This window comes from Sapajus apella, unplaced genomic scaffold (assembly GCF_009761245.1).
Source record: "Sapajus apella isolate SASKATOON/1434 unplaced genomic scaffold, GSC_monkey_1.0 scaffold44, whole genome shotgun sequence".
Lineage (NCBI taxonomy): Eukaryota > Metazoa > Chordata > Mammalia > Primates > Cebidae > Sapajus > Sapajus apella.
In genome coordinates this window covers 9,825,508-9,839,156 of record NW_022436984.1, presented here as the reverse complement: position 1 = coordinate 9,839,156, position 13,649 = coordinate 9,825,508, and the positions used below count along the sequence as shown (strand labels likewise).

The 13,649-nt window shown below is 40.1% G+C and overlaps 1 protein-coding gene and 1 long non-coding RNA gene across 6 annotated transcripts in view; both read right to left on the bottom strand.

The window, feature by feature from the left end:
- CRIM1 (cysteine rich transmembrane BMP regulator 1) overlaps positions 1 to 13,649 on the bottom strand; it is a 192,677-nt gene that overhangs the window by 167,786 nt on the left and 11,242 nt on the right. The window lies entirely within an intron of this gene.
- Positions 544 to 9,264, bottom strand: LOC116524158. Its single transcript, XR_004257202.1, has 2 exons — positions 9,233 to 9,264; positions 544 to 5,248 (listed from the first exon to the last, which is right to left on the bottom strand). It is a non-coding gene; the product is annotated as an uncharacterized LOC116524158 (long non-coding RNA).

Genomic DNA, 13,649 nt, shown 5'->3' with positions numbered 1-13,649 from the left:
AAAAGATATCCTGATATAGATTCATCTCATTCTAAGCAATTGCTTTTCTTAAAAAAAGAAATAGAATCCCTGACCAATTATGACCTCCTTCCTCTCAAGCACTCATTTACTAAGACCCAACACTAGTGAGAGGATATGTTTTCTGGAATTAACTAGAGTTTGAACCCTAAGTGCTTACTACCCTTCATTAAAAACCAGTTCAGTGCTCTGCTCAGAAGACTGCACATTACCTCCATGTGCTGCTCTTCTTATACTTTGAGCAGCCTGCACTGTTGTCAGGAATGAAATTAAAGTGCCTGATTTTTGTACCCCAGCAGAGTGTGGAACTACAGCAGAAGCAAACCAGATGACCCATAAATCAGATGTCCTGTGACAGCTCTTCCTTTTATGAAGATCAGATTTTAAATGGATCACTTCAATTTGAGAGAAACATGAGAAAGAAGGAAAGCATTTGTATACTCTCCTATTCTTTTTTTAATAAAATGATGAGTTCTTCAAACTACCTGCATGATTTTGCCACACAAGAATCACAGTGTACCCATTTGCACTGAAATAAATTTATTTCATTTTAAGTTGAATACAAGGCAAGAATTTCATAGTTACAAAAAAAAATCTGGAACACAGAGACCTAAAAGAAAGAAAAGGAAAGAAAAGTTATTACAATTTATACAATGGACAACAGAAATGTTTCCTTAAAAACAAGAGAAGCTGTTTTGTTTGAATGAGTATGTATGTTAGTTAAAAGCTCTACATTTCTCCATAAGAAGGATTTTTACTGTTGCTATCCTGTTACAGATTTTGTTTTTAAAATCAATAAATATTTTTAGAATGAGAAGCAGCACTTACAAAATGCTGGTAACAGGACTTCAGGTTCATGTTCTTATAACCTTTGTAGATATGATCACTTTTTAAAAACTGTTTTCTGCACATATTAATCTCTAGCTTGACGTCTTTTGTTAACCAAAAAGACAGACTTTGAAAATGACTGGAGTCAGAGGACTGTCGCCACATCAGGAACGGTCCAATCTCTGCATCACAATCTCTTATCTCCAGGATAGCAGTCCCCACCAAGCAAACAGAAGGACGTATACCCTTTAAGTCTTTGCCATATTAAACAGCATCAGCATAAACTTTTAAATTAACTTTTTTAACTTAAAAAAAAAAAAAAAGGCTTACCTCCTGTTAGCACTGTGAGCTTCATCCAGAGTATGGCCCAGGCACCTTAAAATGAGTGGTGGCACTCCTTCCCCTTCTGTTGCATCTGGACCATTTGGGGGACCATTTGTTCCTCTTAGAGATGGGCAGTAATGCCAAGAGCAGCCTCAAATTCAATACCCCACAGCTAGGGAGAAACACATTAGGTGGCGCATGCCTAGGAAGAAAATCATGAGCAAAACTTCCTCACAAGCACCTATCAATGTGCTATAATGTGAAGAAAAATATCCCATCAATTACACATTGATTTAAAATACATTTACTGAACACCTGCTAACTTACACAGTGCTGTGCTAGACACTGAGTAGACTATGCAGAAGCCCAGTAGGCTATTCAATTACAGAGCATCTATCTACCCTCTACCCATCTATTGCCTTAAAAGCAAACTAAGTTACAATGCAGAGTAAGCCCCTAACTATAGAAAGGGCAAAGTCTCGTTAATAATGACCACCACACATTTTGGAGTCTGAAATATCCCAGTAACAATACTTTTTGGAAACAAATCACCTGATGGCTTTGTCCTTTCACCTCCAGAGCCAGTAAATATTAGTGCAACACCTGATAGACTGAGTTTGTTAAGTATGATTAACAAATCGCAGGCACCCAATTATCAACATAGAATTTTGAACATTCTTCTCCCCTGGCAGCAGCTAGGGAGTAAATGTCTTCATGCCTATGATGCCTTATTGCAACCAAATACTACTTTTATTTTATGGTAAGAGAGGAGGAAATCACTTGCCCATCTCTGAGTATTACACTTACTCAACAAAGCATTAAAGCGTATGCGCTATGTATAAACCATAGTGTTATACATATGGTTAGATGTTGAGGTACAAAGATACAATGGTAATGTACATTTACTGTGTGCTTCCTGTATATAAGCCACTATTTAAGAGTTTTACATGAATGAATGAAGTATTCCTCATAGCCACCCAAAATAAATGGATACTACTCTTATTCCCATTTTACAGATGGAAACCATGAACAGAGGTTGGGGAGCTTTGGCCAGGGTAACACATCATGCACGTCGCCAGGCTGGACTATGCACTGGCTTCCAAGTCTGAACTCCCACTAGTGCACAAGTTTGTCTCTCATTAATAAAATATGGTTTCTTCTTATGGAATTTATCCTTTAAATTTCTCGAGGAAGTCATTTCAACTGGGCAGGTTTTCTTGAGACTGTATCCCTAACACTCCTTGGCAAGTGGATGCAACATGTGCTAGTCATATAGGTGGGTAAAATGCCCCAAGACTGGGGTGACTAATCCTCTAAGGAGGAAGCAACAGGGCCAAGAGGACAGAGCCAGCGCTGGAGTGAGACCAGTGCCACCAATGAGCTGTCATCAGCTGGCTGGACAGTGCCCCTGGCTCCAAAAAGCAGAGAACACTTGTGCGCAGGGCTGGGGGTTGACCAAGGGCAGCTGTCGGATGTGGGCCTTCCTGAATCCACATGGGGGGAGGCAAGGGAAAGGGATTCAGACCCAGCACAGAGGAAATCAGTGACCAACCCATGGAGAAACAAAAGACAGGGTTCAGGAACTGCTGCTCTGTCCGTCTCTCTACATTAAAGATAGTGATACACAGATAGATGGGGTCACAAACTCCCAAATCCCACAACTCCATCCCCAAATGCTATAAAGCTTGTAGTATTTACACACCCATCTTTTCCCAAGAAGTTTAGTGTACAACCCTCACAGCAGGTCAGGAAGTCAGGCATTTGAATACAAATACCAAAAGAAAGGGAAGAGAACTGCTATGGTTTGTGCAGCAAAGAATTCTGAGATACCCGCTAGAAGTGATCCAGACAATGAGCATTACCCCTTGGAAGCACCAACTCCAGAGGTAAAAGCATGAAGCAGCTATAATCAGATCCATCCATAAACAAATCCATCCAGCATTTACCCCTGGCAAGAACCTCCAAGTCTATGACCTCCCTCAAACTATATTTACACCTTCTCCCGCATTCTCATATCCTATCCCCATAGCCAGAAATAAACCCAGGGCTCTCAAAACCGAGCCTCTCCTCCTACCGCTAATGCGGGTTGGCTCAGCTCCAGGGCTCTGTAAGCAAGGAAATGCAGTCCAGAGACACTGTAGGAGCACTCACCTACTGTTTAAACATTCGCCTCACTCTGAAGTTTACACAGGTCATGGAGGCTTCACTGTCTACTGTAGAGCAAGAAAGACACAAATCCATTTCATTATAAATGAATTTAAACACTGATAATCACATTGGTAAGAAGCTTTTGGCAAAAAATAAAAACAAAAAACACTTGAAGCTTTGGGTAATAATAAAGATCAACTGACTAAAGAGGAACTATATAAAACTGGAGACAATCTATTAATTCCCACCTTGAAGTTTTAGAAATTGGTTATAAATAGGTGCTACAGGCCCTATGTTGGAGTGAAGCTAAGAAAAGTCTAGGCCCTCTCTCTCTTTCTAAACCTTTTTTCTAATAGGCGTCAGCTTGCCTTCCACCACCTCTTTATTCATCCTGGAGATACAATTTCAGCATACACATTTTGGTAGCGGTGGTTATGGTAGATGCCAAATATTTACTATTGTAGAACACAAATAACAAACTTCAAAATGTTTATTTTACATGCTTGCTGACTGTAGCAAATGTCATTATCCTATGATCTAACTAAAATTCTACAAATATGCAGGGTTAAACTGTTAAATTTGATGTGATTTCACTTTTTCAGTACAAAGTATGCTCCCTTAAGTCAATATGTTGGTCCAAAAAGTATTTTTGGAAGTGTAATAATGCATATTCATCACTTAGCCACACACTGTGGTTTAGAAAGTCTAAATAGGTACTCTTTCCAACTAAAAAGCAGTCAGGTTCAGTGTTTTCTGGACTATGCTGATTGAAAATATAATTAGTGTAAAATATATACCAAAGATTTATAATTCAGAAACAAAAATTTAATATTAAAGAGGTAATTGAAATGTTTGTCTTCCTTTTGCTAATTCAAAGAGCACTTATCATTCACATAAAATATACTTGAAGCCTGGTGATTTGATTTTGTACACTGTTTAGACAATTTGTTCTGAGGATCTGTATTTTTAAAGAAAGACTGCAGAAATTAATCTGAAATATTACAATGGATGCTATATACCTTCTGAATATGAAACCAGTATGAGTTGCACTGTATGAGTCAATAATAATAATACTACAAGAAAAAGTCTACTTTCCAGATAGAATTTCAACAAACTTAATCCTGACAATGATCTGAAGATTTTTTCAAATTTTATAGCTGCCTTGCTGGATAACGTCTAGGGCTCTGGTTTTAATTTATAAGATAGCAGAAGTGGAAAACTGCTTTAAATCCTTGGTAACAGCAGCATTATGGCATATGCAAAGCATAAAAGCTGTGAATTCATTTTGAAGTTAATATCTAGTCCCTATTTAGAACTTAATTATATCCATTTTTCATACTAAGTAAACATTTGCAATCCAATAATATGCTACAAAAAAAAAGCAACAGAATTAAAATGTCTCTACCTAGAGAGCCGGCTATTTTCACAAAACCTACAAATCGTTAGTTAAATTTACAAAGCTTCCACACTCTTAGAGTAGATACGGTTCTGCTGATACTAAGTTCATAAAACAAAAACATCCAAGAGCCACACCCCTCATGCCATGAGCCTAGGGATCAGATGCACAGGTAGTGAGTGGTCAGATGCTTAGTAAGAAGAGATGACACAATCACAGTTACCTGTCTGGAGCGCACCCATGCACTCAGGAAAATAAATTCCATTACGACTACATAGAATTTTCTCTTAAATACATTTTTTTTTCTTTCTTGCTTTTTAAGTAGTATGGAAAGGACGGGGGAAAGAAAATGAGGAGTAACACTGCAGTCAGTACAATCCAATTACTTGACAAATTATAATAATGAAGACAAGGTAGAAACATGGGACAATGCACTTGATATAATGTTAGCTGGATGACACAAGCTGTGGGGAGGAAAAACGAATGTCTATAGAGTTAAGGCTAGAGAGGGATATGTACAAAAAAATGGAACTACTTTTTGTGTTTGGAACAAAAGCATTTTGAATAGGTTTTTCTTCTATTTCCCAAACTGTCTAGTAAAGTTATGTTCCCTTTATAGCATATTATTTAAAAGATGGCAAGGGACCCAACATTTGGCCCCAGCACACATAGCTAATGATAGGAAATACATTCAAGAAATAAAACTAGCCAGGCGCGGTGGCTCACGCCTGTAACCCAGCACTTTGGGAGGCCGAGGCGGGTGGATCACGAGGTCAAGAGATCGAGACCATCCTGGTCAACATGGTGAAACCCTGTCTCTACTAAAAATACAAAACATTGGCTGGGCATGGTGGTGCATGCCTGTAATCCCAGCTACTCAGGAGGCTGAGGCAGGAGAATTGCCTGAACCCAGGAGGCGGAGATTGTGGTGAGCTGAGATCGCGCCATTGCAATCCAGCCTGGGTAACAAGAGCGAAACTCCATCTCAAAAAAAAAAAAAAAGAAATAAAACTACAAAGAGGGAATTTAGATAATACCTTTTTTGAGTGACCCCTTTAATAAGGGGCTTGGGTCTCCTTTTATAAGGCAAGGCCCCTGCCCTCATACAATAGCTAAGCTCCATAAATCTCTGGGCATGAAATGTTCTAAGGAATGTCTGCATCAATCCTTTTTCATAGTCTACCTTTCTTGACACACAGCATGGGTAGGACATCAGCTACTACAACCTAGTAAGTACCTTAGGAACTGCAGAAGAGATGACACAGGGAAAGACGCCCACAGCTTTACGTAAGCCACTTAGGAGACAAACTACCATGTTTTTTTTGTTTGTTTGTTTGTTTTTTGCTGTTGAAATTAACAGAACCTAACAGTTTCAGTTAGAAAAACACACTCCTGACACAGAAGAAGGGACATAATAGACTATCAAGAGCAACCTTTAGCAATGCACATGACCCTGTGAGCAACCTTTTTTGCACGTGTGCATGTTGTACACATGGATGTGCATGCACAAGTACGTGCACGCATCACATAATCTCCCACGTGTACATAGCTATCCAATGTAATGACGTTTTCTCACTGTGACAAAAGACTGACAGAGAATGCCTGCATTTCCATACATACAGGCTCAGGGATACCTTCCCACTGCCATCCCACCGGTCCACTGGTTCTGCCACTGATGGCTTCATTTCTACCTCTCAAAATGCCCCATCAGTCTGCTTTCTCTATCACAAATGTGACCTCTTCTTCCCAAGTGCCATCTTTGGATACAGCTACAGGCACGATAGGCCAGTCAAAGGCTGGTTCAAGCAACTGATTTCCCCAAATATCTCTGAGAGGTTCTTTTCAGGACTCAGGTTAACCCAGCTGTCTATCTCACTGAAAATGGTACTTGCTGGTTGCACTTCACACCCACTTCTCTGGTTCTCTCCTTCCAGGAAGTCTATTTTTCAACTACAAGAACTGTTTACTTTGGCTTACAAGCTGATGGGCACTCCCTCCTTCAAGAGTGTTTCCCAGTCCTCTGCCTTCATTCATGTACTTTACTAAAGTCTGAGGATAAGTGTGCCAGCAAGAACAGCTCTGGGTCCTTTATCTACGCCCTCGACTTAACTGTGGGATCACGAGTGTTGAGAAACACACACACTTCTCATTTTGGCAGCATTTGTCATCAACTCAAATACTCCTTCTGCTGATAAAGTCTTAGAGAAGGCAACCCTCAAAAGAGAACATACCTGCCTAGGAAGTCTGGGAATTGACTTTTAAGCTTTCAATAGTAATGAAGCCATATAAAAGTAATAAAAATGTTTTTAAAGAGTTACAGGAAAACCATCAGTGGACCCTCGAAAAACAACCTTGCTTAAATCTTCACTGTTCACTGCCACTGTTCATTATGGACAACCAGAGCTTTACAGCTATAACTTTACTCAGCCATCAGTTCCAGCTTCTCTCCTTCCCTTTCCTAAAAATTCTGCAACTGGTGATGATCATTAAAAGTATCTGAAGTAGGCTACTGGGAAAGCCACCAACCATACACTAACATTATCAAAATTTTCCATTGGGTATAAGATGAGCATCTTAAACTCCGAAAGCTGAAGGCACATCCTGCAGCAGAAAATTAAACCTGTCCTAAAAAAAAAATGGGCACATGGACTAAAGTGATAAAATGGCACAGGTACCTGAACTTATACCCAGGATAATTCTGTACACGTCTCTGACTCTATACACTTTATCTTGGCCAAGGCTCTCTATCTTTAGCAGTTGAAAAGCTTAGCGCCAAAGGTATCAAGGTTTTAATTTGCTATGTCTCCTTAGGTTTCTAATGCCTTATTCCATCCTAATTTGTAAACCTCCTTAAAACCTTTAGAAAAACAAATAAACAAAGAACTTATAACTAGTGCTATAGAAAAAACAATTCCACACTGAATGTGGAATTGCTAAATAACAAGTTGGGGCTCCAGCCACTAATCATCAAAAATTCCTGTCTCTGAAGTCATAGGGTTTAGAGTAAATCCAAATGGAATTTTGCTTTGCTAAACGCCTTAAAGTGCATTCCTATGGAATTCCTGCTGGAATCATTGTAAGGCATTTTAATTATTCACAGTCACACATTTCCACCCCTCAGGTTGTTGGCTTAGGATTTCCTTCCCCAAAGAAGCTGTACAATTAAAAATTCCTTAGGCTATCTGGAGATCACCTGAAGCAGTAAGCAGATTGCATCATACTGCACTTGGCACTCACAAACATCATTAGCTGCATGTTTGTTAACTAAACACCCTCCTGATTAATCAACATACATGTTTATTAAGACACAATCCTAGATTTGTTGGGACACCAGAAGTCTATTTTACCATCACCAAGTCATGATGATATGGTCATCTGAAGTGTGTTGATAAAGTAATTTATCATCTTTTATCAGTTATTGTTTACAAGCAGCTGATCACCACAGTATCTCAACTGTTCAGTGTACATCAGATCCCTGGCAGTCAAGAGAAGGTAACCAGCAACACCCACAAGGAAAATTCTTACAAGCTGATGAGGGGTTAGTGAATGAAAGATGACACCTTTATGACAAACTGACAAGAAGAAAAGTCCATCCAAATAAAAATTATCTTTAAATATTTATCAAAAGAAAAAAAATACAGCTGAAACTAACTCATCATGGAAACACACTACCAAAAATTCTAAGACTGACTGGCGTGAGCAAAGTTAACCAGTTTAACTTTCCTCCTGCCATGCTCAGGCTTCTCACTGGGCTTCTCTTACCGGGGAGTGCCATTCGTTTCAGTTTCCACAATGCAGACCAAACAGTTCGATGAAAAAGTTTTTGTATAATATCTTGGATGACCTTGAGTCTAGATTTAGTCAACAAATGCTCATTGAGTTCTTCCTGTGTGCCAAGCGTTAGAATAACACACAATCCTGGCACTCAAAGAGATCACAATGAGGCAGAGAGACAGAAATGTGAACTCTAACACAGTGTGAAAAGTGCTACAACAGGGGAAGGAGAAAGTGCTATTTATGGGCACTGGGGGATGGGAGATGGCATTACTTTTTCCTGGGCAGGGCAGGGCAGGGCAGGAAGGCTTCACAAAGCAAAGAACATAAAGCGGTAGGGCTTGAGGGATGCAAACACATTTTAAACGATGTGAAGACAACCATAGGGGAGTCTGAAACCCAACGCCACGCCCATTTTCCAGTTGCTGGCCTTACCCTCAAGTCTCTGGTTTCCCTAGATATTAAGAAGTACGTCTTGACCACATCTCCTAATTTTCTGAGTTCTCAAAGGGTTTTTGTCCAAGATAAACTGGAAATAAAGTTGGAAAACTCAAACTTTAGGGGCAATATGGTCAAGTCTTTAATTTAGGAGTCTAATTTTCCCTTACCTGTGGGCTTTTAGTAATAACATGCAGTTTACTAAGGCCCTATGGGAAGTTAAATGTTTATTACACTAAGATTAGAAGTAGAGGCGGAATAAATACGCATATGAAACATGTCCCATCTAAAGAAAAAAAAGTTCACTGGCCGGGCGCGGTGGCTCAAGTCTGTAATCCCAGCACTTTGGGAGGCCAAGGCGGGTGGATCACGAGGTCAAGAGATCAAGACCATCCTGGTCAACATGGTGAAACCCCGTCTCTACTAAAAATACAAAAAATTAGCCGGGCATGGTGGCGCATGCCTCTAGTCCCAGCTGCTCAGGAGGCTGAGGCAGGAGAATTGCCTGAACCCAGGAGGCGGAGGTTGCGGTGAGCCGAGATCGCGCCATTGCACTCCCCCCCGGGGAACAAAAACGAAAACCCCCTTCTAAAAAAAAAAAAAAAAAAAAAAAAAAAAAGTTCACTGTTCCTTCTTAACTAATAGTCATCCTTCATCCCTTCTCTCTCTTTTTAGCTCCTAGTATCTTCTACTTTTCCATTCTCTCAAGAAATATCATCACCCAAGCATTTCTGACTCAAGGGCATTCGCTTACATATTCACACACAATTTAAAAAATATAATACCTGGATTATTTTCAGTGCCAAACATAGCTGTAATTATGTATTTCTTTTGGACATGCTTTATGTTATTAAAGCATGCAAATACTTTATCTCCCTCAAGTTTTCCAGCCTTCAGTTGGCAGAAAGTCTTTTCTTTTTCCTTTCTCTTTCCAAAGCATCTAATACAATTTCCTGAATAGATAGTCAATAAACTTGGTTGCTGAGGGCTCACCTTTTCCCAGGGTAGTGTTTGAAAATAATTTCATCTACTGCCAACAAAAAAACACCTCTGGCTTCTTTTATTTTACTTATTTCCCTACAGAGGTCTTCCATTTCTCATTCTAAATTTCTGCTGTTTCTTTCTGCTGTCACATCTAAAGTTCCCGCAGAAGGTCAAAAACTGTTTAATGATGGCCTACTATTAAAAAAAAAATCCGTCCCAATCACCAAGAAATAAGTTAGCTCTACTTGTCCATCTATAGAGATCACAATTACCAGGGAGTTTAAAACCCAAAGCATCTTAATTAGAACTTTTTTCAAATGCAATAAGTAAAACAATGTGCAACCTTTATTAAGAAGTCATTTTCAGCTTGCTGATCTCCAGAGTAGACTACAGTCTACTTGCTTCAAGCTGGGGCACTGTTTCCAGCACATCCATAATATAATGCAAGGTATTCTTTGTCTGTGTTGTGCCTTCAGCAACTGAAGAAATATACATGCATGCACACCTTGCAATCAAAGGCACAAAGTTAACAACACATCGAAAGAAGGAATTAGCTTCCTGTCTCTCAAAGACTATTTCCACTCAGGGGTCCAGCTGCTGATGCTACACAAATAGTTTACTATCCTGGGTACATCTTTTTAGGCCAGCAAATCTATTACAACCTTGTACAGATCCTTGTACAAACTTTTACCACTTTCCTCACATTTGTCATCTTATCAAATGTTTCAATGTGGCAACATTTCTGACCGATATTACATGTAACATTTCATATGTTCCTATATGGCAAAAAGTTCCATGGAAATGTATGCAGGTCAAAAGCCCCCCTGCAAACACTGCTACAGAACTTTTTGCCGTTAGTGCAGACAGTGTGTTACTGGAAGGGATCCTCACAGAGGAATTGACTCATGCACCACCTTCTGTCAATGGCTGGGTTGACCAGTAGCTGGAAAGCTGTGTGTACCCATTCTTGATGGGAAGAACATCATGGAGGTGAATGAAAAGACTGCTGGAAAGCATCTTTCCAATGGCTTTCAAGACACTTGAGATCCAGTAGGCACTGGGCTGTGGCAGGGATTCACCAGAAGAAGAGGGTCAAACCACAGCACACAAATGTGGGCAAGTGGGGTCTCTAACTGACCTTCTAACACAGACCCTCACTACAGCAAACACACATGCATTCATACGCTGCTTTGTAGAGAATTGCTGGGACTCTGGCATGCAGATTCTCATTACTGCCCCAGAGATTTGAAAGTTCTTAAGCTAATATGCACCACCAACCCAGAAGAAAAGCAAAGACCTATTTATATACCAAAAGAAGAGTAAAGGAGATCCTATCTTGGGCAAAAGCTCAGGTTAGTAAATTACCACCATCCCATCCCAGAAACCTAGCCTGGAAGAGAGACGGTAAGATCCGGAACAGGATTTAACTTTTGATATTATCTTTTTAAAATGGAAAGAAAGAGCAAGTCATAGTACAATATAAAAGGTTTACCCAGTTATTAGTAAACTTTTAACAATGTCACACACAGATTAGAGTGAAAAAAAGATCTGGGGAAAAAAGCGAAATATTACAGAAAACTAAAAACTATGTAAGTTTACATAGCTAGGAATTGATGGCTTAGGTAATTGCACTGAAAGTGAGACTCATGGAAGAGAGCTATGCCTTAATTAGCCGCTGAGTTTTCTCATATCACATACTCCCAAATGGAGTATTTCACATTCACCAGACTTATTAATGAATAAATGCCCGGTGGGAATTAACTAGCACCTCATTCTGAAAGGCTGCTCTTGGCAAAAACGTAATAACCACAAGGCAAGCGAGGTGAATGGCCAATATACCGTACACTGGAGGCCGTGCTGGGCATCACATCCTTTAGAATAATGCCCATTACTATAAGTTTGAGAGTCACAGGTTCATACTGCCTAACCTTGCTCAATGCCCTGCTGCCGGACAACATGCAAAGGAAGGGTGAAGTTTCTGGACAACTTTCCGAGCTTCACGGTTGGCTAGTACTCGACACAAATTTAGTGAGTATCTGCTGTCTCATACAAGCAAAGAGCTTCCCAGTCAGTGGCTCAGCTGCACACAGAGGTGAGGGGGCTGGCACAGCGTACGGCATGTCCCTCCACAGGAATCATCCTTTCATCCTCTCAACGTGAGGCACGCACCAAACACGTTTGGCCGGTGACCCCCCCACCACCCCATACCACCTTTCGTGCACCATTCATTATTGCTATGTTTCTTTAAATTCAGTCTGCTCCTTAAGGAAACTCCCTGGCAAGTGAAAACAGCAGCAAAGGTAAAAGAATGTGGAAAATTTGGCTGCTGCCTGCGGTATTAGGAAGAACGGCAATTACTCAACTCTCTCCTAGTGTCAGACGCAGAAATGAGCAAGTGAATTTGGGCAAGTTTTGGCCTGTCTTTGCTCCAGCTTCTCCCTTTGCATTCTCTGTCACCTATATATATTAATATAATTAATGAAATACATAAGAAAATGGGAGAAAGAAAAGGCAGCAAAATCATGAGAGAGGCTTGAGTTCTACCCTGAATCCAGACTAGGCCACAGTTATTGTGACTTAAAGACTTCAGGCATTTAAAAGCTGTCACTAACTTTCCAATGCCATGCGTTGCCGTCTCCACTGCCGCTTGATAAACGTAACTATGGAGGAACTCTTGATCTTTTCCTCTAAGCCCTTCTGTCTACAGCACCTGGCAGTCATGCAGACAATATCACTTTCTCCTTCCCTGGCTCTGCAAACACAAGGTAATATCTGACTCCTATCTAGCACTTCTAGGTCATAAAAACATAGATCTTATGACAAGCAGGACCTTAAGATATCATCTGACTCAGTTCCCCTGTCTTCAGGTGGGTAACTATTTAATTCCCTTTTAACAAATTAAGGCAAAGTGAGGCCAAGGGGAGCTGTGGAGTTTAAGTCACTGAGCTATTAAGAGATAAAGGGGGATTTCAAAGCCACGGCTCTTTTTTCCTTTATCATGTCATCACACACAAGAATTCTGTAATACTCACCTTTCTGGGCAGCCTCAAACCCTTTCTCAAACAAGCTAAGATACACACAAATACAGTCACACTCTTGATTAAAATATGGAAATGTATTTGGTCTCTCATCTTTATGTCATAGGTAGTGGTAATAAATGTTCTTAAAATCTGCCTGTAATAGAGGCACTCGGGGTTTCTGAAAAGCATACAGCATACCCATTCTGTCTCCAACTGTTTAAAAATCCTTCTACTTTGACTTCCAGAGATAAAATTGTCTAAAATCCATCCCTTTTCCTCACTCAGACTGTAAAAGCCCATGCTTTTAAAAAAAAGCAAAGCTCCCAACTATGGGAAGTGAGAAAAGGTTTTCAAGATCTGTATTTGATAACATGATGGAATATTCTGTCTCTGCAGACTTATAAACAGACACACAAAGGGGTCCAAGCCTATGCACCTCACATTCCTCACATCATAAGGCCTGAAGTGGTCCAACTACTTCACAAAGTCTAGTTCAGGTCAAACATCCTCAAGGTAGCTTTGCCTTATTTTGGCAGGTCTTTCGCAGTCTTAAAAAGAGGTTATCACAAGTCTCCAACAGAAGATGCCTTTTGTTTAATCACAGCTGTGAAACGTTTTGCTGTGGCCTTTGGATAAGAAGCTAAATAAGTTACCTCTTGTAGACTGGGACTCTGCAGTCTCAGGTTTCATTCTGCCCTGCCAGAAATTCCTTTCTGTTT